Source organism: Tamandua tetradactyla, chromosome X, assembly GCF_023851605.1.
Source record: "Tamandua tetradactyla isolate mTamTet1 chromosome X, mTamTet1.pri, whole genome shotgun sequence".
NCBI lineage: Eukaryota > Metazoa > Chordata > Mammalia > Pilosa > Myrmecophagidae > Tamandua > Tamandua tetradactyla.
In genome coordinates, this window is record NC_135353.1 from 21,093,547 (window position 1) to 21,119,326 (window position 25,780).

Genomic DNA, 25,780 nt, shown 5'->3' on the forward strand with positions numbered 1-25,780 from the left:
GGGGGACTGGAAAGGAAGGTGACAAATTTCAGTGCTTCTGGCATGTTTTCTCAGGGAACTAGGGCTCCAACTAATTGATGAAGTTTATAAATACATTGGAAAGGAGATGGTGTTAAAATAAATTTGGATTTGTTTACAATAAAAAATAAAGAAATAAGAAGTAGGATAAGCATTTCATTCAGAATTATAAAAGCAAATACTGGTAAAACAGTTTAAAAAGTTTAAAGTGTTTACCACCAGTAAGAAGGACTAGGGCCTGAGAGGGGGTAGAGATTGGTTAGAAGGGATGGAAAAGAGACTCCTTTTCTTTTTTCAGTGTAATAAAATAACCACTACCATACTAAAGCACATCCACAAAAGGAAGATCAGAATATGAAAGAAGACATAACTAACAATACAAGGGAAGTATTAAAATTAAGAGCGTATTGTGTACAACTTTATATAACAATTTGATATCCTAAATGAAATAGATAATTTTCTAGGAAAAGTATCAGTTACCAAAATTGACTCAAGTTGAGGTAAAAATCTGAATAGCCCCCAAACCATAGAAGATTTTGAAAATGTACTCAAACATTTACCCTTAATAAAATACACCTGACCCATATAGCTTTACAAACGAGGTCAACCAAACCTGCAAATGATAGGCAACTCCTTTGTTGATTATCATATTTCTTTATTTCTATATGTATATATTTTTCACTTTCTAAGATCTGTGAAATCAGGAAGCATTTTACAATCAATGGCATCTTCTTAGAGTTGCTGTTAGATAGACAGCAGTCATGATATATTTGTCATTATCTGCCCATGTGCAAACATGGTCCTAGCTATTTACTATATATTGTTGTCATGTCAGTTATGTGTACTGTTTGACAAATGTCTCAGCCCTTAAGTGAAGGTAATCCACTCAAAATAACATTAAAAAATGTCACTCAGTCAGGGGAAAGCCTTCCCCCTAGGGTTCATAGGGAAAATGAGGGAGAAAATGAGAGAGGAATGGAATTGACTAGGAGTTGTCTGGAATAGCCAGCTGGTAACCATAAATGCCTCCAAATATTTTAGATACTGATACATTTAAGGGATAAATATTAATATTTGTTGTTGTCTGAAACCCTTCCAATGACACCATCTGGAAAAACCAAGAACTCAACAGTGTCAACATTTGCTGAAAGTTTGTCAATTGCTTGTAAGCAAAGACCCCAAAGATAATAGTTCCCCGGTCTTCTAAGAACTGCTATATCTATGATGTTCTTAATTGCACAGAGGATAACGTTTTGTAGAAAAACATGGGCATCAATGACCCTGAAGGAAAAAGTAGAGTTGGACACTGAATGCAAACAAATTTAGTAATACATTAACCAATTTATTTCACTTTTGGTTCCATATTATGTGTGAAAAATAGTGAACTATGATTTTTTAACTCTACATTTAAAAGAGGCTAAAAGAGCACTGGCATTAAGAATGAATTTAAAAATTTAAGTGATAAGAAAGTTTTATGTTGTAGTTTACTTGGCATGTCTTTCTTTCTTAATGAGACATAATATAATGCTGGATATTGATCTTAATAAAATATAGTAAATTGTTCCATAACATTGAAAAAGATGACCTAATCAACCAGACTGGCAAAATCTGATGCCAAAAACAACTAAGGAGAGTATAAAAATAGAAAACAATAAACAATCTCATATATGAATATAAATGGCAAAATTCTCAATAAATTATTGGCAAATCAAATCTAACAATGTATAGAAATAATAATAATAATAATAATACAGTAAGGCCCAGTACTATTTATCTCAGGAATGTAAGGATGCTTTTATTATTAAAAATCCATTATGTAAATCACCATGTTAATGTGGATTAGAGAAAAAAATTTTTTAAAACATCAATAGAAGCCAGAAAAAAGCACGGAATAAAAGTCAATACCAAATCTTGACTAAAAATAAAATAAAATAAAATAAAATACTTAGCGAATTATTGAGAAAACTTTTTGACTTGATCAAGTTCATATACCAGGAACTCATAGCAAAACTCATTTTTAAGGGTGGAATATTAAAGTATTTTCACTAATGTAAGGAACAAAACAAAGATGCCCACTGTCAATACTACTATTTCATATTGCATTCGAAATTCAAGATAATGCAATAAGCAAGGGATTAAAATGCCAATATTTGAAGGTGATATTATTATCTACTCTAAGATCTATCTCCCAAAAGACTCAACTGAAAAAAAAAACTGTTAAAGAGTTTGGTACTGTGCAAAATGCAAGATCAATATTTTAAAAAATTTAATAGTATTCCTATGCACTCCCAACATCCAAAGGGAAATGTTATTAGTAAAGACCCCCTTCACAATAGCTACAAAATCTCTAAAATATCTAAGGAATAAAATTAAGAAGAAACGTTAAGCCCACCCATATATCTGAAGGGTGAGGAGCAGGAGTACAAACGGAGGTCTACATACCATATATTTAGATAAATTAAAAGTTATAAATACAGATAACAGAATGGGTTGGGTTTTGTTAATGTACCCCAGAAAAGTCATGTTTTCTTTCCTAATCCAATCTTGTGGAGGCAGACCTACTGTTTAGGGTGGAAACTTTGATTGCATTGCTTTCATAAGAGATGTGATACACCCAAATGTGGGTGTGAACTTTTGATTAGATGGAGATGTGACTCTGTCCATTCAAAGTGGGTCTTTATTAGTTTACTGGAGTACTTTAAAAGAGGAGACATTTTTGAGAGATAGAGCAGAAGATTAGGCAGGGATGTTTGAAGCCCAGCAGATACCAGCCATATGCCTTCCCATGTGGCAGACATCAGCCTTTCTTGAGTCAAGGTTATCTTTCTCTGGATACCTTACTTTGGGCATTTTTATAGCCTTAGAACTGTAAACCTGTAGCTGAATGAATCCCCTTTTAAAAAGTCATTCCATAGAAGAAACATGGCAGCTTAGCATGGTGTGGAATCTAGTTCGTCCTCCAGAGCAGCTAATAAACAGCCAGAAATAGTACAGAACAACTGCTGGGGCCACATCAGTGACTGGACACACAGTGTACACCAGTCTGGACAAGCTGAACCTGCTGAGACCCCACACAGAACTGTAAGTGCCCCCAAGCTGTGGAGGCTGGTGCCTCTCCCCCACAGGTACAGCAGCCTGGTTCCCCTAGGGGAAAGGAAGGAAACTTTAATAACAGCAGGGGCTTAGCTCAACCAAGCTCCAATTTCAGAATTAATTAACAAATTCTGACCACTAAAAATAGGCTCCCAGCTCAGATAAACCTGGAATAAGAGATAAATGTACTAGAAGTTTTTGCCTCAGCAGAGAGGGCACAGGGCTGATGGAAAAATAAAAAGCCAAACAGAGGCTTCTTGAATCAGACAGCATAAAATACTTGAAAAGGCTGGACCCTAAAGCCTTTTCTATGCCTGGAGATACATAGAGCAACGTACCAACTTATGCTCTTGATTAACAAACCCCAGGAACAGGGGTCCTGCTTTGAAAAGGATTTTTTTTGCCTTATTTCTACTACTTAAAGACTCATTAGATACAACTGCAAGGCTTCTTAGGCTCTAACAGCCCCAGACATGGGTGGATTTAAGCTTGTCTGAGATACAAAGTGACTGGTCAGGTGAAAGGAATTAATTTCCTGGGAGCTGTGCCTTCCCCAGGAGACGAGTGGGGCTCAGCTCAGGTGGTGTCCCTCCCTCAAGGAATTCAGGCCCCAGGGACTGGAAAACTGAAGCAATTAATGCCAACCTACAACCTGACCCCTGTTTAAAACATACCCCCAGCAGGGAGAGTCTACTGAAGTTAAAGGCACCACATCACTTTATGCTAGTGGGAGGCTGCAGGCATACAAGCACCACATACTGGTCAGGATAGGAAAAACACAGTCTGAAAGCTTCATTGGAACATTTGTCAATGTGCTGGGTCTCACACACAGGTTAAACTGCTGAAGGTGACACTTTCCTCCTGAGAGGAGGCAGTCCATTTTGGAAAATCTGACTGGGGTCTATAATAATTGAGTAAACTCTCCTAAAAGAGGCTCCATATAGGTATGGTAAGAAACTGAAAAATTCTGATCAGTTAAACAAAACCTATGTCAGAGGTCTAGAATAAGCTGAACTGAATGCCAAAGAACAGATATAGCACAACCATCCAGCAAGAAAATTCTAGGGAAAAGGATGAAAAGCACCTCCAGAATAAACTAATTAAGGATATTAAATGTGTAGACACCAGCAAAAAAAAATAATAACTAGTCATACTAGGAAAATCAAAGATATGACCCAGTCAAAGGAACAAACAAACAATTCAAACGAGATACAGGAGATGAAATAGCTAGTTCAGGATATTCAAACAGACATGGAAAATCTCATCAAAATCAAAGCAATGAGTTGTGGGAGGATATAAAGAAAGCAATGGGTGAGCAAAAAGAAGAAGTCAAAAGTTTGAAAAAACAAATCACAACTTATGGGAATGAAAGGCACAGTAGAAGAGATTTAAAAAACAATGGAAATCTACAATAATAGATTTGAATAGGCAGAAGAAAGGATTCGTGAACTGGAGGACAGAACATTTGAAATCTGACACACAAAATCGAAGGAAAAGAATGGAAAAATATGAGCAAGATCTCAGGGAATTGAATGACAACACGAAGTGCATGAATATATGTGTTGTGGGTGTTCCAGAAGGAGAACAGAAGGGAAAAGGAGGGGAAAAACTAATGGAGGAAATTATCACTGAAAATTTCCCAACTCATATGAAAGACTTAAAATTACAGATCCAAGAAGTGCAGCATATCCCAAACAGAATAGATCCAAATAGACATACTCAAAGACACTTACTAATCAGACTGTCAGATATCAAAGAGAAAGAGAGAATTTTGAAAGCATCAAGGGCAAAGCAATCCATCACATACAAGGGAAGCCCAATAAGACTATATGAGGGTTTCTCAGCACAAACCATGGAGTTGAGAAGGCAGTAGTATGATATATCTAAGATTGTAAAAGAGAAAATCTGCCAACCAAGAATTTTATATCCAGCAAAACTATCCTTCAAAAATGAGGAGGAAATTAAAACATTTTCAGACAAACAATCACTGAAAGAATTTGTTACCAAGAGACTGGCTCTGAAAGAAATACTAAAGGGAGAATTAGAGGCAGACAGAAGGCAGGAGAGACCAGTGTGGAAAAGAGTATAGAAATGACGACTATCAGTAAAGGTAAAAAAGAAAAAAAACTTAGATATGACATGTAAAATCCAAAAGGAAAAATGGTAGAAGAAAGTACTGCCTTTACAGTAGTCACACTAAATGTCAATGGATTAAACTCCCCAATCAAAAGACATAAACTGTCAGAAAAGATTAAAAAACAGGATCTATCTACATGCTGTCTACAGGAGATTCATTTTAGACTCAAGGACAAAGATGGTTCAAAGTGAAACGTTGGGTAAAGATATTTCATGCAAAAAACTACAGCAGGAATAGCTGTACTAATATCCAATAAATTAGACTTCAAATGTGAAGCAATTAAAAGAGATAAAGGAGGACACTATGTATTAATAAAAGGAACTATTCAACAAGAAGACATAACAATCATAAATATTTATGCACCAAGCCAGAGTGCTCCAAACCACAAGATACAAACACTGGCATCACTAAAGGGAGACATATACACCTCTACCATAATACTTGAAGACTTTGATTACCCACTCACATCAATGGATAGACCATATAGACAGAGAATTGATAAACGAACAGAAGATTTGAATAATACAATAAATGAACTAGACTTAAAAGACATTTATAGAAAGTTACACCCCGCAACATCAGGATATACCTTTTTCACAAGTGGGCATGGATCATTCTCAAGGATAGACAATATGCTGGGTCACAAAGTAAGTCTCAATAAGTTTAAAAAGATGGAAATCATGCAAAACACTTTCTCTGATCATAAAGGAATAAAGGTGGAAATCAACAACTGGCAGAGGGCCAGAAAATCCACAAACATATGGAGGCTCAATAACACAGTCTTAAACAACCAGTGGATCAAGGAAGAAATTACAAGAGAAATCAGTAAATATCTTGAGGCAAATGAAAATGAAAACACAACACATCAAAATTTATGAGAAGCCCCAAAGGCAGTGGTAAGAGGGAAATTTCTTGCCCTAAATGCCTATACCAAAAAAAGAAGAAAAAGCAAAGATTGAGGAATTAACTATCCACTTGTAAGAACTAGAGAAAGAAGAGCAAACTATCCTGAAAGCAATCAAAAGGAAAGAAATAACAAGATTATAGCAGAAACAAATGAAATTGAGAACATGAAAACAATTGAGAAAATCAACAAAAGATGAAGTTAGTTTTTTGAGAAAACCAATAAAATTGCTGGACCTTTAGCAAGATTGACAAAAAGAAAAAAGGAGAGGATGCAAATTAAAATCAGAATTGGAAGAAGAGACATAACCACTGACCCCACAGAAATAAAGGAGGTAATGAGAGGATACTGTGAACAACTATATGCTAATAAACTACACGATGTAGATAAAATGAAAACTTCCTAGAAAGGCATGAACAACCAACGTTGACTCAAGAAGAGACAGACAACCTCAACAAACCAATCACAAGAAAAGACACTAAATCAGTAATCAAGGAGCTCCCAAAAAAGACCAGATGGTTTCACATTTGAATTCTACCAAACATTCAAGAATTAGTACCAATCCTGTTCAAACTCTTCAAAAAAAAATTTTTTAAAATCTCATTCTATGAAGCCAATATCACCTTCATACCAAAGTCAGACAAAGATAGTATGTGAAAAGAAAATTACACACTAATCTCTCTAATGAATACAGATGCGAAAATCTTCAGCAAAGTTCTTGCAAATAAAATCCAGCAGCAGATTAAAAGAATTATACACTATGACCTAGTGGGATTTATTCCACGTATGCAAGGATGGTTCAACCTAATAAAATCAATTAATGTAATACACCATATCAACAAGTCAAAGGAATAAAACTACATGATCATCCTGACAGATGTATTAGTTAGGATTCTCTAGAGAAACAGAATCAACAGGGAACACTCGCAAACACAAAACTTATAAAAGTGCTTCACATGACCATGGGAACTCAGAGTCCAAAATCTGCAGGGCAGGCTGCAAAGCTGATTATTCCAATGGAGGGTCTGGACGAACTCCACAGGAGAGGCTCACCAGCCGAAGGAGGAAGAGAGCCTGTCTCTTATGAATCCTCCTTAAAAGGCTTCCAGGATTAGACTGAGCATCACTCATTGCAGAAGACACCCCCCTGGCTGACTACAAATGGAATCAGCTGTGGATGCAGCTGACGCAATCATGATCTAATTCAATGAAATGTCCTCATTGCAACAGACAGGCCAGCACTTGCCCTACCAGACAAACAGGTACCACCACTTGGTCAAGTTGACACATGAAGCTGGCCATGACAGTCCACCCCTTGCCAACTTCATAGTCACATACATCACCTTAAGCCATACCTAATTTCTAAATAAAAAAACATTAAAGCGCACTTTTTTTCTTTTCACCTAACAATACTCAACCGTCCTGCGTATAACTGGAAACACAGAAACTCTCTCCAGAATAGGGTGCAAGTCCTTGGGTAATATTCATTCTTAAACTTGATATCTTACAACTTAAATAGTATAACAGGAACAAAACAGCATCACAGTTCTTGTTTCTGTAACTGATCATGTGGTCGTAGTTCATATTTATCACTACCTTCGTCCACTACCCATTCCATGTTCCCTTTACCCTCAGAAAGCACTTCAGCTGGCCGTGGTTCTTTGCCTGGTGGCATGACCCAAACCTTCATTCCTGAAGTTTCAGACCCATTGGAAGTCCTGCTTGGATGGGGTTGCAGTTTTCCATTGATTTTAATCACAGGGCATGGTAGTACTAAGACGCCCTAGGGGATCTCCTATATTCCAAGAAAACTCTTCTTTACCTCCATGGTATAGTTGCACTCCTATTTCCCCCTGACAGGGTCAATCACCCAATGCAATAATGCCATCCCCTTCTTGGCTTGTTGATCCAGGGGCATGAGTAGCCCAAAATGACCAGGTGGCAGTCTTAGATTCCAGTTCAATGGATTCAATGTTGTTTCTCCTGGTGGAAGCACTCCCCCTTTTGGAACTAAAACCTGTAGACCAGCAGAGCTCACGGTTTCAGGGACAGGAAGCAAAATTCTCCTAGTGGATCACTAGGGGTAATAGTGAGTGGTGCTACTCCCATTTCCACCCCTCGGTTCCTGGACCCATGGATCCTGGCTACAGGAGAAATAGCACCATACAGTGGATGCTAATTCAGAGGATATACAGCTTCCTGGAGAACATTACCCCAGCCTTTCAAGGTATTGCCACCTAGTTGGCACCATAATTGAGTTTTCAAAAGGCCATTCCACCATTCTATCAATCCAGCTGCTTCTGAATGATGTGGAACATAGTAAGACCAGAGAATTCCATGAACATGTGCCCATTCCCGCACTTCATTTGCTGTGAAGTGTGTTCCCTGATCAGAAACAATGCTGTGTGGAATACCATGATGATGGATAGGGCATTCTGTAAGCCCATGAATGGTAGTTTTGGCAGAAGCATTGCATGCAGGGAAAGCAAACCCATATGAAGAGTATGTGTCTATTCCAATTAGAACAAATCGCTGCCTCTTCCATGAAGGGAGTGGTCCAATGTAATCAACCTGCCACCATGTAGCTGGCTTATCATCTCGGGGAATGGTGCCATATCGGGGGCTGAATGTAGGTCTCTGCTGCTGGCAGATTGGGCACTCAGCATTGGCTGTAGCCAAGTCAACCTTGGTGAGTGGAAGTCCATGTTGCTGAGCCCATGCATAACCTCCATCCCTACTGCCATGACCACTTTGTTCATGAGCCCACTGGGCAATGACAGGAGTTGCTGGGGAAAGAGGCTGACTGGTATCCACAAAATGGGTCATCTTATGCACTTGATTATTAAAACCTTCCTAGCCTGAAGTCACCCTCTGGTGCGCATTCACATGTGACGCAAATATGTTCATGTTTTTAGTCCACTCAGAAAGGTTTCTCCACATACTTATTTCCCAGACCTCTTTGTCACCAATTTTCCAATTATGGTCTTTCCAAGTCCCTGACCATCCAACCAAACCATTAGCAACAGCCCATGAGTCAGTATACAAACACACCTCTGTCCAGTTTTCCTTTCAGGCAAAGTGAACAACCAGGTGCACTGCTCGAAGTTCTGCCCACTGGGAGGAATTCCCCTCACCACTGTCCTTCAAGGATACTCCAGAAAGGGGGTGTAGTGCTGCAGCTGTCCACTTTCAGGTGGTACCTGCATATTGTGCTGAACCATCTGTAAACCAGGCCTGAGTTTTCTCTTCCTCAGTCAATTCACTGTAAGGAACTCCCCAAGAGGCCATAGCTCTGGTCTGGGAAAGAGAAGGTAATGTGGCAGCAGGAATGGAGACCGTGAGCATTTGGGCCACTTCTTCATGTAACTTAGTTGTGCCTTCAGGACCTGTTCTGGCTCTATCTCGTATATACCATTTCCATTTTACAATACAGTACTGCTGCATAAGCCCAACATTATGGCTTGGTGGGCCAGACAACACCCAGCTCATGATAGGAAACTCAGGTCTCATGGTAACTTGGTGTGGCCCATGGTTAAGCCTTCAGTCTCTATTAAGGCCCAGTAGCAGGCCAAAAGCTGTTTCTCAAAAGGAGAGTAGTTATCTGCAGCAGATGGTAAGGCTTTGGCCCAAAATCTTAAGGGTCTGTGTTGTGATTCTCCTATAGGGGCCTGACAAAGGCTCCAGACAGCATCTCTATTTGCCAGTGACACTTCCAGCACCATTGGATCTGCTGGATCATATGGCCCAAGGGGCAGAGCAGCTTGTCACAGAGCCTCCTCTTGTTCAGGTCCCCACTCAAAATTAGCAGCTTTTCTGGTCACTCAATAAATGGGCCGGAGTAGCACACCCAAATGAGAAATATGTTGTCACCAAAATCCAAAATGACCAACTAGGCATTGTGCCTCTTTTTTGGTTGTAGGAGGGGCCAGATGCAGCAACTTATCCTTCACCTGAGAAGGGATATATCGACATGCCCCACACCACTGGATACCTAGAAATTTCACTGAGGTGGAAGGCCCTGTATTTCTGCTGGATTTATCTCCCATCCTCTCACACGCAAATGCCTTACCAGTAAGTCTAGAGTAGTAGCTGCTTCTTGCTCACTAGGTCCAATCAAAATGATATCGTGAATATAATGGACCACTGTGATGTCTTGTGGGAGGGAGAAATGATCGAGGTCCGTGCAGACAAGATTATGACATAGGGCTGGAGAGTTGATATACCCCTGAGGTAGGACAGTGAAAGTACATTGCTGACCTTGCCAGCTGAAAGCAAACTGTTTCTGGTGGTCCTTACTAATAGCTATTGAGAAAAAAGCATTTGCCAGATCAATAGCTGCATACCAGGTACCAGGGGATGTATTGATTTGCTCAAGCAATGACGCCACATCTGGAACAGCAGCTGCAATTGGAGTTACCACCTGGTTGAGCTTATGATAATCCACTTGATCTTCCAAGACCCATCTGTTTTCTGAACAGGCCAAATAGGAGAGTTGAATGGGGATGTGGTGGAAATCACACCCCCTACATCCCCTGGCAGTAATCTCTGCCATCCCTCCAGGAATTTAGTATTGCTTCTGATTTACTATTTTGCTAGGTAGGGGTAGTTCTGGTGTCTTCCACTTGGCCTCTCTCACCATAACAGCCCTCACTGCATGGGTTAGAGAGCCAATGTGGGGGTTCCACCAGTTGCTCAGTATGTCTATACCAATTACACATTCTGGAACTGGGGAAATACCTACAGAACAGGTCCAGGAGCCCACTGGACCCAACTGTGAGATGGACCTGGGCTAAAGCTCCACTGATCACCTGGCCTCCATAAGCCCCCACTCTGACTGGTGGTCCAGAGTGACGTTTTGGGTCCCCTGGAAGTAATGTCACTTCTGAGCCAGTGTCTAATAATCCCCCAAATATCTGATCATTTCCTTTTCCCCAATGCACAGTTACCCTGGTAAAAGGCCATCAATCTCTTTGAGGAAGGCTTGGAGGAAGATGAACAGTATAAATTTGTGGTAATGTAACAGGGTTCTCCCCAAAAGGGACCTGGCTTCCCTTTATTCAAGGGGCTCTGGGTCTGTAAACTGTCTCAGGTCTGGAAATTGATTAAGGAGCTATGACTCTGTGTTTTTGCAATCCAGTTTAGACTTCTGTTCACTTGACCTAGAACTCTTTTGTTTATACAGCTCGAACAAGAATTTAGGAGACTGTGCTTCTATTGTATTTCTAGGTACCCCATGATTTACTAGCCAATGCCACAAATCTCTGTGAGTCATATAATTTTGATGCCTGCTTTGAGTTTGCTGTCTATTATAATAACCACGTCTACCCTGTCTTTGGTGATTAAGTGCTGTCACCTGGCTTCTGCCAACTCGGGATCCTGTCATTCCCATTATGTTTAAGGATTCCAGCTCAGTGACAGCAGTTCCTGCAGTAATATCTGGCCTATAGAGAAGTACATCTACAGAGCTCTTCAGGGATGATGGTTCTAGTCTCACAAATTTATTTCTCACTGTTCTGGTAAAAGGTGTATCCTCTGGACATTCCTGGGGTGTAAGAAAGGCTTTGCATGATAAATTCACTCTAACATTCCAATTTCTCTAAGGCTCTGGTCCCCTCATCTACTTTATACCAGGGCAATTCTGGCATTTCAACCTCAGGTAATGTTGGCTACCTTTTGATCCATGTTTCAACCAACCATCCAAACAGTTAATACCTTTCTTAACCCCTCAAGTTATAATATTGAATGCAGAATCTCTGCTTAGTGGGCCCATACCAATAAATTCAGCCTGATCCAGACTTATATTCCTCCCACCATTATCCCACACCCTTAAAATCCATTGCCACACGTATTCCCCTGATTTCTTTCTATATAAATTGGAAAATTTACACAGTTCTTTTGGAGTATAACATACCTCCTCATGTGTGATACTTTGTACCCTACCTTTAGAGGCCTGTTGGGACATTAGTCTAGTTATAGGTCTGGAAGAAATGAAGGGTGGTGGGGGTGGGTCATGAAAACAATTAGAAATATCTTCCAAGTCATTTGCTTCAGGGTCTTCATTTGCAGTTTCATCTGGTGAAACAGGATTAATCACTCTAGGGCTAATCCCTTCAGGAGGAGGTTGGGTGGCCACCTCCTCAAGGCAGGAGTTGGGGAAGCTATGTCCTCAGGGCAGACTATTACAGGGTTATCTAGAGAAGACTCAGCATGACCTAGGGTTTCAACCTCACCCCCAACATCATTATCAATCCATATGTCACCATTCCATTTTTCAGGGTCCCACTCCTTTCCAATCAATGCCCTCACTTTAACGACAGGCACCATGCAAGATTGAGATTTCAGTTTATGTTGTAAAGTTGCTACTCTAACAATAAGATTTTGAGTCTGATTTTCAAAGATCTCAAGTCTACAGCTATAGGAAATAAGATTTTCCTTCAGGATGCTCATAGAAACGTCTCTGTGGAGGGCCAGGAGCAATCAATCAGGCCCAAGTAGGGAAAGTCCCCACAACATTGGGGCAGAATGTCCCCAAGAGTTAAACAATAACCAGTGTTAGGAAACGGAACGGGATGTGTTTTGGCAACAGCTAACGGCATTCTTTTGCTTCTATGATCACGCTTGCTTGCTAGCAACTGCAAAACCACGACATGATTTTAGCCCTTATAATCACACCTTGAAAACCTCTGGGGGCTGCTCTCTGAATCTTCCTTCTTTGAAGTTTCTGAGGCAGTCACTGGCTGGCTAATAAAGACTCCAAATTGGCTTGCAGTTTTGAATTATGTGGTCTCTCTTTCGGTGTGCCCCACAGCAGTCTACATCTGTCAGATGGCACTTAAGATTCTCGTTTGAAGCCTTAAGCCCATCCCCTTTACTCCTTAATGTAGCCAGTGTATCTAACAACAACCAGCCAACATCTCTATAACTCCTATTTCCACAAAACTCTGTAAAGATGTCAAAAACATTATCCACCAGAGCCTGGCTTCGTACAAGCAAAGCGTTAGGAGAATCAAATGGTGATATTTTTACTATTTCTTTTGCCAACTCACTCCATGGATTGGGAGTATCATTCTGATTATGGGAATCAGAGTCCTTAGGGCCTTTGAGTCCAGTCAGAGTAGAAAACCATTCATAAAAATCCATTTTTAAGCTTCTGTTTCTTAAGAACCACTCCTGGTAAGAAGATGTAGTAGTTAGGGTTCTGTAGAGAAACAGAATCAACAGGGAACACTCGCAAATATAAAATTTATAAAAGTGTCTCACGTGACCATGGGAATGCAGAGTCCAAAATCAGCAGGGCAGGCTGTGAAGCCGATGATTCTGATGGACGGTCTAGACAAACTCCAGAGGCTCGCCAGATGAAGCAGGAAGAGAGTCTGTCTCTTCTGAATTCTCTTTAAAAGGTTTCCATTGATTAGGTTGAGATCACTCATTGCAGAAGACACTCACCTTGGCTGACTACAAATGGAATCAGCTGTGGATGCAGCTGACATGATCATGATCTAATTCTATGAAATGTCCTCATTGCAACAGACAGGCCAGCACTTGCCCAACCAGACAAACAGGTACCACTACATGGTCAAGTTGACACATGAAGCTGACCATGACAACTGATGATACAGAAAAGGTATATGATAAAATTCAACATCCTTTCTTGATGAAAATATTTCAAAGGATAGGAATAGAAGAGAACTTACTCAACGTGATAAAGGGAATATATGATAAACCTACAGCTAACATCATCCTTAGGGGGAAAAATGGAAAACTTTCCCCCTAAGATCAGGAACAAGGCAAAAATGTTCACTGTTACCATTGCCATTTATCATTGTGTTGGAAGATCTCGCCATAGTAAGTAGACAAGAAAAAGAAATACAAGGCACCCAAACTGGAAAGAAAGAAGTAAAACTCTCACTGCTTGCCGATGATATGATACTATATGTTGATTCTGATTCCCATAATCAGAATGACACTCCCAATCCATGGAGTGAGTTGACAAAAGAAATAGTCAAAATATCACCATTTGATTCTCCTAATGCTTTGCTTGTATGAAGCCAGGCTCTGGGGGATAATGTTTTGACACCTTTACAGAGTTTTGTGGAAATAGGAGGTACAGAGATGTTGGCTGGTTGTTGTTAGATACACTGGCTACATTAAGGATTAATGTAGCAAAAAAATTGCAGCAAAGCAACTAGAGCCAGTAAATGAGTATAGCAAAGTGGCAGGGTACAAGATCAACCCTCAAAAATTAGTAGTATTTTGGGAGGTGCCAAGATGGTGGCTTAGCAAGGGAAACCTTGGGAAGGAAATATCCAGAGTGGGGCATACAAACTGCCCAAATCTGTGAATGAATCCTGAACCATGCATTCAAAGATGTGATAAGCCAAGCAAAAATGCTCCCCAAAATAATCCACATGGAATCCTTGGAAACTGTGAATGTTATCTTATTTGAAACAAAAGAGGATCTTTTCAAATGTGATTAAGTTAAAGATCTTGATATCAAAAGATATGTCTGGATATTCCAGGTGGGCCCTATATCCAATAAGTGTCTTCGTAAGAGCAAAGCAAAGGCAGATTTGACAGCCAGAAGAGGAGGGGGGAAATGTAACCATAGAGGAAGAGAGAGAAGTGATGCAGCCACAAGCCAAAGAAGGCTGATAGCCACTAGAAGTTGAAGAGGAACAAATTGGATTGTACCCTAGAACTCTCAAAGGAAGCATAACCCTGCGTTTTTTTATTTCTGGCTCCCAGAATTGTGAGAGAATAAGTTTCTGTTATTTTAAGCCATCAAATTTGTGGTAATTTGTTACTGCAGCCTCAGGAAACTAATACAAAAGGTCATCTCCCAAGCAGTCTGGTTAAGGTTAAGAGAACAAATTGAAATTTTCAGCTGCTAACTATCATATAGTAGGCTGAAATTGTGGTTTGAGTTCAGTCAAGTTAACTGACTGGCAAAACAATAAAAGATTACTCTTCATAGAATTATAACGGAATTCAGTGTCTCTGGAATGTAGCATTCAATAGGTCTAGCCTACAAAGGAAAATTACTCTACATATGAAGAAACATGATCTATGCCTAAAAACAGAGAAAATCAATGGAAACTGATCCCAAGGTGATTCAAAATTAAAATTAGCCACAAAAAGTGAATTTTAAAGCCACTGTTATAAATATGCCCAAGGATATAAAGGAAAATATGTTCTAAGTGAATAAGAATATAGGAATATTCAGAAAAGGAATATGAACTCTTAAAGAGAAACACATGAAAATTTTATAACTGAAAAAATATGGTATTTAAAATTTCTTAAATTATTGAATGGATTTAACAGTAGATAGGAAATGAGACAGGAATGAGTCAGTGGAAATGAAAATAGACCAATATAAATTATCCAATCTTAAAAACATAGCGAAATAAAATAGAAAAACATGAACAAATATCAAGAAACTATGAAACAATATCAAAAGATCTAACCTGGATGTAATTGGAGTCCCAAAAAAGGGGAAAGAAAGAGAATAGAAAAAAAATCTATAAAGAAATAATGGTCAAAATTTTCCAAAATGTGGAGAAAGACATAAATATAGTTTACAGATTCAGGAAGCTCAGCAAATCCCAGAGTTGTGTTAGTCAGGGTTCTCTAGAGAAACAGAACCAACAAGAGAGATCAGTAAATATGAGATTTACAAATATGTCTCACACAACCGTGGGAATGGAAGAGTCCAAAATCTTTAGGGCAGGCTGTGAATCTGGTGGCTCTGATGAAAGGTCTGGATGAAGTCCACAAGAGATGCTCCCTGGCTGAAGAAGCAGTGAAAGAGTCTATCTTCTTCCTTAAAAGGCTTCTACTATTAGATTATCTTGTTGTGGGTGACATGCTTTACTTGATTGCAGATGTAATCAACCACAGATGCAATCAACTGGCTGATGACTTAATCCATCAGCCATGAAATATCCTTGCAGCAACAGTCAGGCCAGTGCTTGACTGGCCAGGCAACTGGGCATCACCATTTGGACAAGTTGACACCAGAACCTAAAACTGATCCTATGTATATTATAGTCAAAATGCAGGAAATCAAATATAAAAAGAAAAATATTGAAAGCCACTGGAGAAATTTTGACACATCACAACCAGGGAAATAATGATATGAACAGCATTGACTTCTCATTAGGAACAACGAGGGCCAGAATATGGTGGAATCACACCTTTCAAGTGCTGAAAGAAAACAACTGTGAACCCAACCCATAATTCCATATCCAATAAAAAATCCCTAAATAATAAAGTTGCATTAAGAATATTTTAAATATGTAACAACATGAATGGACCTTCAGGACATTATGCTGAGTGAGATTAACCAGAAACAAAAGGATAAATACTATATGGTCTCACTGATATGAACTAACATTAGTGAATGAACTTGGAGAATTTCAGCTAAGAACAGAGACCATCAGGAGATAGAAATAGGGTAGATATTGGGGAGTTGGAGCTGAAGAGATACAGATTCTGCAACAGGACTGATAGTAAAAATTCAGAAATGGATAGCACAGTACTACCTAACTGTAATACAATAATGTTAGTGCAATAAATGAAGCTGAATATGAGAATGATAGAGGGAGGAGGGCTGGGGGCACAAAAATAATCAGAAAGAAAGATAGTATAATCTAGGAATGCCTGGATTGTACAATGATAGTGACTAAATGTACAAAATAAAAAATGTTTTTGCATGAAGAAGAACAAGGGGATGTCAATATTGCAGGGTGTTGAAAATAGATGGCAATTCACATTTTAAAACTCTAATTTATATGTAAGACTAAAGCAAAAAATGTTTATTTGGTATGAAAGTTATAATTTGACTAGTGCATTTCCTAATATAACTTATGTGGACAGCTTAATTGAACACCATAAGTACATGGAACCTTGAGTAGGGCATGAGATTTTGTAAGTTTGTCCAAAGTGATGCCCTGATAAATCCCAGAGTGATTTTAATAGTGAATAAAAAAAAGTATTTGCCAAGTCCCCTTGGGGGAATGGTGAGAAGGGGGGAAAATTCAATTCCCCATATGGAGAATTCCTGATATTCTCACAAGCAGTGGGGACAACCAAAGCAATAAACCAAGCCCTCAGTCTTGGTGTTTGTTTATATGAAATTTATCCCCACAAAGGATAGGCTAAGCCTACTTAAAATTAGGCCTTAGAGTCACCCCCAAAGAACCTCTTATGTTGCTCAGATGTGGCCTCTCTCTCTCAGCCAACACGACAAGCAAACTCACTGCCCTCTCCCTCTCTACGTGGGACATGACTCCCAGGGGTGTAAATCTTCCCAGCAACATGGGACAGAAATCCTAGAATGAGCAGGGACTCAGCATCAAGGGATTGAGAAAACCTTCTAGACCAAAAGGGGTAAGAGCAAAATGAGACAAAATAAAGTGTCAATGGATTCCAGAGTCAAGAGGTTATCCTGGAGGCTATTCTTAGGCATTAAATAGATATCACCTTTTTAGATAAGGTATAATGGAGAGGCTGGAGGGAAGTGCCTGAAACTGTAGAGCTGTGTTCCAGTAGCCATGTTTCTTGAGGATGATTGTATAATGATATAGCTTTCGCAATGTGACTGTGTGATTGTGGGAACCTTGTGTCTGATGCTCCTTTTATCTACCTTATTAACAGACAAGCAAAACATATGGAATAAAAATAAATAATAAGGGGGAACAAAAATGTTAAAATAAATTTAGTAGATTGAAATGCTAGTGATCAATGAAAAGGGAGGGGTAAGAGGTATGGTATATATGAATTTTTTTTCTGTTGTCTTTTTATTTCCTTTTCTGAATTGATGCAAATATTCTAAGAAATGATTATGATGATGATATACAAGTATGTGATGAAAAAAAGAATGTTCATATTGTATGTTGATTGGTTTTATTAATAAAAATTTAAAAAATAATAAAATAAAAGGTATATGCTAAAAATATCTCAAAAGAGTGTTATTCCAAGTTCCTGGCTAGAAAAACTTAATTTTTTTAAAATGCCATTTTTCATTAAATTAATCTAAAATTTGGTGCAATCACAAGCATTTCCTAACAGGATGTTTCATGGTACTTAACAAATTTATTTTAGTTTTATCTTGGAAAATAAAAATACCTAAAAACTGTCAGATATTAAAATATCATCTAAAGCAAAATAATCTATAGTAATTGAAATGGACCAATAGATCAATGAAACAGAATAGAGAAACAAAACATTTAATGTAGAAGAAATTAGCATTTCAAATTATAAAGGAAAAGATAGACTGTGCATTGTGATAATGAGATAATTTACTGAACATTAGGAAAAATAAGTTCTAACTCATACATTTGCAGCATGTATGGCAAAGCATTCACATCCAGAATATATTTTAAAAATCTATTAAGGAAAAGGCAAAAGCTTGACATGATGAAAGGATTAAAAATGATGTGATTAGGTAGGTCACAAGAGAACTCTAAATGGTCAGTATAAATATGAAAAAGCATGCAATCTTGTTAGCTATTGGGGAGAGCTATATTAAAACAACCATTTTTTTTCATTCATCAGAATGGTGAAACTTTTCACTTTTGGCAGAACCCTATAAATTAATACAATCTCTTTGAAAGGAAATTTCATAGTTGCTATCAAAATTTTAAAATATTTTGACACAGCATATGTGTACACACAAAGAGGCAAATATAAAAATATTTATTGCTGCATTATTTTTAATTGCAAAATAACTGGAAATAGTGTTTATCAATTGTTAATATTCTATATTATGCAGTGGTGTACACATATATTCATTGACATGGAAGGATCTCCAAGGCATATTAAGTGAGAAAAAGATGTTCCAGAACATTTTTTATGGTATGATCTAATTAATACAACCAAACAAATTTGAAATTATATATATATGTAAGTCCATAGGGAATGGGTGAGAAAGATGCAAATCAAACTGATGACAATGATTATTTCGGGAAGGAGGATGGGATGGTGGAATGTGAAAAGAGTACTTGAATGTTTCACTTTCTGTACTTCGGTTTAACTTGAATTTTTCCCAATGGGAATGTATTCATATATTACTTGTGTGATGTTTTAAATGTAATAAATATTTAAAATACTAAATAAAACTGGGTAATGAGAAGGAGTAGGGCAGGGGACTGCTGTTTCCCGTTATAAGCCCTTGAATAATAATATCTGAATTTTTAAACCACACACATGCTTCAATTTCATTAAAAAAAGAAGTAAATGTAAAGGTTTTAAAAATGCATTTAATACATATATACTTCTATTCAAAATTTGTAGAAAAGTGGCAAAGTGATCCTTCAAACCAAGGTTGTGCTAATAGCTTCTAAAGAAAAAAGAGAAAAAAAAGATTTAATCTAGTAATATGTTATAATTCAGTAATATTTTAGCTTTTATATATATTAAGAGAAAGATGATTATTGTTCCATAAAAACCAACATAATAATCTATAAATAGTAATTTATTTTAAAAGGTGGGTTAAAACCATTTCAAATGTTTTCTTCCTTAATCTTATGAATTTGGTGCAGTTAGGCTTTGCTTGTTGTCATTCTGCCTTAGTTAATTTTCATGAAAACTTCTTTAGCATGATTTGTTAGCAGCTGTCTACTTTAAACATACTCTGTGCTAATTTATATCTCACTTTGAGTCCATCAGATTTACATCAGAAAGAAGATAGCAATCCATTTTGGTTTGGAGTTTGTATATTTTTCTATGTACAGGAACATTCTTGTTTCTACATCTTTATTTACAAATCAGCATGTGTGCTTGGGAGTCCCTGAATATGAGAACACATGGTTTTCATTTTACATTTTCATAAAAATGTTTTTTTAGTTTTATATGTGTACTATTGACAAGCAGTGAATGACAAATTATCATCTTTAAATTTATAATGCATGAAGTGAGTTTATTCTTGCAAATAAAAAATTAAAATTTACTAAAGAGAAAGACCTTTATCAATTTTACCTTTACATGAAATATCTTCGTTAGTTTAAAGCCTTTATACTAGAGTGTACAAGGCAAAGGGAGTTACAATTTAATGTTTAAAATATATATGCTCTCAATGGCCAGGAAAATACTGTCATAGTCTCTGGAAATGACTGTTTAAGATGAAAATGACTGTTTAAGGATTGGGGCTTAAAACAGAAACAATGTCTAATATTGACAAGTATATATAATATACCAAGCTCTTTTATGTGGATTGACCCTTACAACAACCCTCTGAGGTAGATATTACTATTATCCCCAAATTATAGATGAAAACACTGAGGCTCAAAGAGGGCAAAAGATTTACCCAAAAGCACACATAGTAGTAGAGCTAGGATTTGATCCCAGAGCCTAACCTCACAACCAAAATTCTATCTGACCTTAGAATAAAGACAAAAAATCCCGGACAGCAACCCATGGTGAAATATATGCACAGTGAGCTGCCTGTTGTACTCATTACATCCCTTTCATCAACTAAAAGCAAGAGAAAAAAGACATTTATACTTGATGCCTTCATCCCCATCCCTCCAGGAAAATAACAAGAGGAATCTGTCGAAGCTGTTGCAGACAGGTATTTGGGAACCATTTTCTCAATTTCCTCTTTGGATGCCAATATTTGGAATTGCTTTTACTAGAATAATTAATGCCATGAAAGCCATTAGCTTGTATTAAAGGATAAGAAAGAGAAAATTGCATTTAATTAGTGCCAGAAGAGTATTCTCTTTATAAGTACCTAAGAATAATTTTTTTAGAAACTCCGGTATCTAAACAACTAGGTTTCTCTTGAAAAAGGAATTTACTTGCATCTTATGAGATAGTGTAATTCATTCATTTGATTAAGTTTTCCTCCTATCTTTTAATCTCTAAGAAGCTTAGAATCAAATCACGATCTCACCTCTAGCAATTGATTAGGACATTTCTGTGTGATGATCTTATTCTTAATCTTTTTATTTTCTATTCATTGATCTTCTTCAATATTTATTTTTATCTCTTTACAGTGTGTCATTTGGTTAAAAGTAGCAGAAACCCAAAAGACTGTAAGTCATCACACACACGGACACACACACACACATACACACATGTAACTGGGATATACGCAGTGTGTTGGTTTCATTCTCAGACAGGCTCATGATGGTGACTATAAAGCATAGTCCATTGGGGTAAGATTTCCATGGTGTCCAGATATGGAAGGGGTGTAACTGGCAACTAATAGGTAGAGGCCAAGGATGCTGCTTAACATCCTAAAATGCACAAGACAGCCCCTTACAACAAAAATCCTGTCCCAAATGTCAGTAATGGTGAGATTGTGGACCATTGGGTATAGCTACACAGATGAGTGACTGAGCTAGAGAAAATATGGAGAAATTTAAGGTGAAATGGTCAAGGGACTGTGAAGCCAGGGCACTGGCAACTCCAGAATTACTTCAAAGGAGCAGCTTAGTGGTGTCATTCTGATTGGAAGTGAAAATTTGTAGCTTAGTTTGTTTAACACTTTTGTAAGATTGAGTAAATGTTAATTGCCCATGTCAAAAAATGGAAGAGGCATACACGAACTATTTAACATTTTGAAAAAAGGATCTGTCTTCAAGTAGAGGTATGAATGAAGTTGACCTGGGTAGGACTGAAGTAAATTTAAAATACAGGGTAAAGGATGAATAGTCCATATTTTAAAACTTCAACTTCTGTGGGAGATCAAAAGGAGAGATGTTTATTTGGTGCACACTTTATATTTTGGGTAGTGCATCTCTTAAATTAGCTTGTATAGTCAGTTTAGTTGAACACCATAAGTACATGGACTCTTGAATAGGGCGTGAGACTTTGTTGGTTTGTCCAGGTTAGTATGATGCCTGGATATATTCCAGAGTAATTTGGGTAGGGAATAAAGAAGTATTTGCAAGGTCCCCTTGGGCAAAGGGGAGAAAAGAGGAAATATTCAGCTTCCACATTTGGAGAATCTGATATTCTTGCAAGCAGTGGAGACAACCAAATCAATAGACTGAGCCCTACATCTTGGGGGTCGCCCCTATGAAATTTATCCCTGCAAAGGATAGGCTTATCTTACTTAAAATTAGGCCTAAGAGTCAACCCCAGAGAACCTCTTTTGTTGCTCAGATGTGGCCTCTGTCTCTAAGACAACATGGCAAGTGAACACACTGCCCTCCCCTGTATTGTGGGCCATGACTCCCAGGGTGGCATATTTCCTCAGCAACATGGGACAGGAATCCCGGGTTGAGCTGGGACCTGGCATCGAGGGATTGAGAAAGACTTCTTGACCAAAAGAGGTGTGTTGGTTTGAAAGGATCTATGTCCCCTAGAAAAGCCATGTTTTAATCTAAATCCCATTTCATAAAGGCAGAATAATCCCTATTCAATACTGTATGTTTGAAACTGTAAATAGATCATCTCCCTGGAAATGTGATTTAATCAAGAGTGGTTGTTAAACTGGATTAGGTGATGACATGTCTCCACCCATTTGGGTGGGTCTTGATTAGTTTCTAAAGTCCTATAAAAGAGGAAACATTTTGGAGAATGAAAATGATTCAGAGAGAGCAGAGCAGAACGACATAACCACAAGAAGCAGAGTTCCCCAGCCAGCGACCTTTGGAGATGAAGAAGGAAAATGCCTCCTGGGGAGCTTCATGAAACAGGAAGCCAGGAGAAGAAGCTAGCAGGTGATGCTGTGTTCACCATGTGCCCTTCCAGGTGAGAGAAGAACCCTGACTGTGTTCACCAAGTGCCTTTCCAGATGAGAGAGAAACACTGACTGTGTTCAGTATGTGCCTTCTCACTTGAGAGAGAAACCCTGAACTTCATCGGCCTTCTTGAACCAAGGTATCTTTCCCTGGATAGATGCCTTTGATTGGACATTTTCTCAGGCTTAGAACTGTAAACTTGTAACTTATTAAATTCCCCTTTTAAAAAGCCATTCCATTTCTGGTATATTGCATTCTGGCAGCTAGAAAACTAGAACAAGAGGGAAGAGAGAAATGAGACAAAATAAAGTTTCAGTGGCTGACAGATTTCAAGCAGAGTTGAGACATTATCCTGAGGTTATTCTTATGAATTATATAGATATCCCCTTTTTAGTTTACGGTGTATTTGAGTGGCTGGAGGGAAGTACTTGAAACTGTTGAGCTGTGCTCCAGTAGCCTTGATTCTTGAAGATGATTGTATAACGATATAGCTTTTACAGTGTACTAAATATAATATAGTGCTATATGTAATACAGTGTGATTGTGAAAATCTTGTGTCTGATGCTCCTTTTATCTAGGGTATGGACAGATGAGTAAAAAATATGGATAAAAAATAAACAAATAATGGGGGGACAAAAATTAAAATAAATTGAATAGATGGAAATCTGGTGGCCAGTGAGAGGAAGGGGTAAGGTGTATGGTATGTATGAGATTTTTCTTTTTATTTCTTTTTCTGGAGTGATGCAAATATTCTAAAAAATGATCATGGTGATGAATACACATCTATGTGATGATATTGTGAGTCATTGATTGTATACCATATATGGAATTTTTGTGTGTTAAGATTTATCAATAAAAATATTTTTTTAAATGGGAGAGGAACCAAAGTCACTCAAGTACCATCCTTTTAGTAGGATCTCTGAGCCAGCAAGTTAAAATAGTTATCACTTGCATTTTTAATTCCCCAGGTATTATTGGAGTGAGGGGAGAGAAAGCAAGCAAACCTTAGATGGGGAACCTGACAATTTGAATTCTAGTCCCTCTCTACTCCTTCTTCTATATGACCTTGGGCAAATCACTTTTCCCAACTAGGCTTCAATTGCCTCGTTTTTAAACTGAAGAAATTTGATCATTTCTAAGGTTCTTTCCAGATTTATCATTTGTGAGTCTGTGATTTCATGAGCTTGGAGTAGCACAGAATGAAGTCTAGGAACATTTTTGTGATGATTTACTAGGACATGTAATGCCTGAACATGGTCAATTCTGGAAACATCCTAGAAGGTTGATAAAACTGGACTATGCTTGCCCACTGCTACCCGAGTAGATGTGGGGGATTCTCCTGGTGAGGATTTTATGCAGGAAAAAAAAAAGGTTGAGTTCATTTGTCTTCCTGTTACAACACAGAAGATCAAGCTTCTGCTGATTACAATATATGGCAATCTTTGAACTTTTACCTATTGCTTGCAACAATAATATAATTCAATGAATAGATCAAGAGGTTTTTTTCCTAATTGCTTCACCATATTTAATACCTTTAGAGAAAGGGGCTACAAAAAAGAAAGACTTGCAAGAAGAGAGCTATTCCATTGCTATACAGTGGGAGTGCTGCCTCCAGAGGCAATCTTTACCAACTTCATGCCTGCAGGGTTAGTTATGGATTCAATCTTTGGACCAGGGCTTTTTTTTTTTGGAATGCCAAATTGGCAGGAAAGATTTCATGAGAGAGTTGAACTATTCAATATTCAATTTCAGAGAGCAGAAAAGAGACCATTCTTTGTCACTTGGGCGCAAAAGTCTATTCAAAGTCAAGCATTCGATGAGGGGTTAAGAGAAATTCAGAACTGGTTCTAGTTCTACAGAGCAAGGGTCACCTCATGTGGGTGTACAGGTTGTTTAGTGCACTTATCAGAAAGAGCAAGTGGAGGCTGAAACCCCCAATTCTTCCTCCACTCACTAAGCCATGCATCCCAGCAACAGTTTGTATCAATGGGGAAGGGGAGCTTCCCAATTTACAAAGAGGAACTATATGCCATTAGGTGATAGAAATGTCTTTTTCCTCAAAAACTGATTGCAATGCTGTGTTATAAATTCTCATTCTAAGCCACAAGCAGTGTAATTATTGAAATTGCCCAGTCAACAAACCTGATCCAGGTAATAGAAGCAAATGAGAGAGTAGGTTTAACCTGAAAGTCCTATGAGTGCAAACATAATCACACACAAAAAAATTGTTTCCAAATATTAGAATGTCAAAAGACAAGCTAAGATTATGAAGGGGAAGATTTTTTAGGGAAGGAAACCAAATAACTTAGAAAAGTCCTGCTGTAGTCCTTGAAACAATAATTAAATTTACAGAAAGGCGCCCACATTGTGTGGCCCAGGAGGTTATCAATGTGGCTATCATACATTGTTTTGAAGAGAGATGAATGATACATAAACAAACTGATCCCAGGGCTTGTTCAAGGAATGTCATCAGGTCAGTACATATTCAGACTAACTTCCCAACAAGTTTCAGGCATGTCATCAAGTCAGTACATACTCAGACTAACTTCCCACAACTATTGCATAAAGAAAATTCAGATTTACAATGATGCATTTTTCTAAATCACCAAACAGAAATAACTTTATATTATACTCAGTTTAGATTTTGTTACTCCTATTGACAATTGATAATCTAGGAGTGAGGTATATACCAACTGAGCAGAGAACCAATGCCCATGGCCATTCAGTAGGACATATAACACATTTTGGGTGGAGCGGTGGTGGGGGGGGGGACCTATATTGAAAATTTTTTATTATATAGCTTTATGTAATTGTGAAATATATACGCAAAAAAAGCAATAAATTTTCAAGTACATTTTAACAATTAGTTATGGAACAGATTTTAAAGTTTGGTATGGGTTACAGTTCCATGATTTTTCGTTTTTTCCTTCCAGCTGC

At 38.0% G+C, this 25,780-nt stretch overlaps 1 long non-coding RNA gene across 1 annotated transcript in view; it reads right to left on the reverse strand.

Moving 5' to 3' along the window:
* Window positions 1–25,780, reverse strand: part of LOC143670233 (uncharacterized) — a 284,806-nt gene that overhangs the window by 237,900 nt on the left and 21,126 nt on the right. The gene's annotated exons all lie outside the window — the stretch shown is intronic.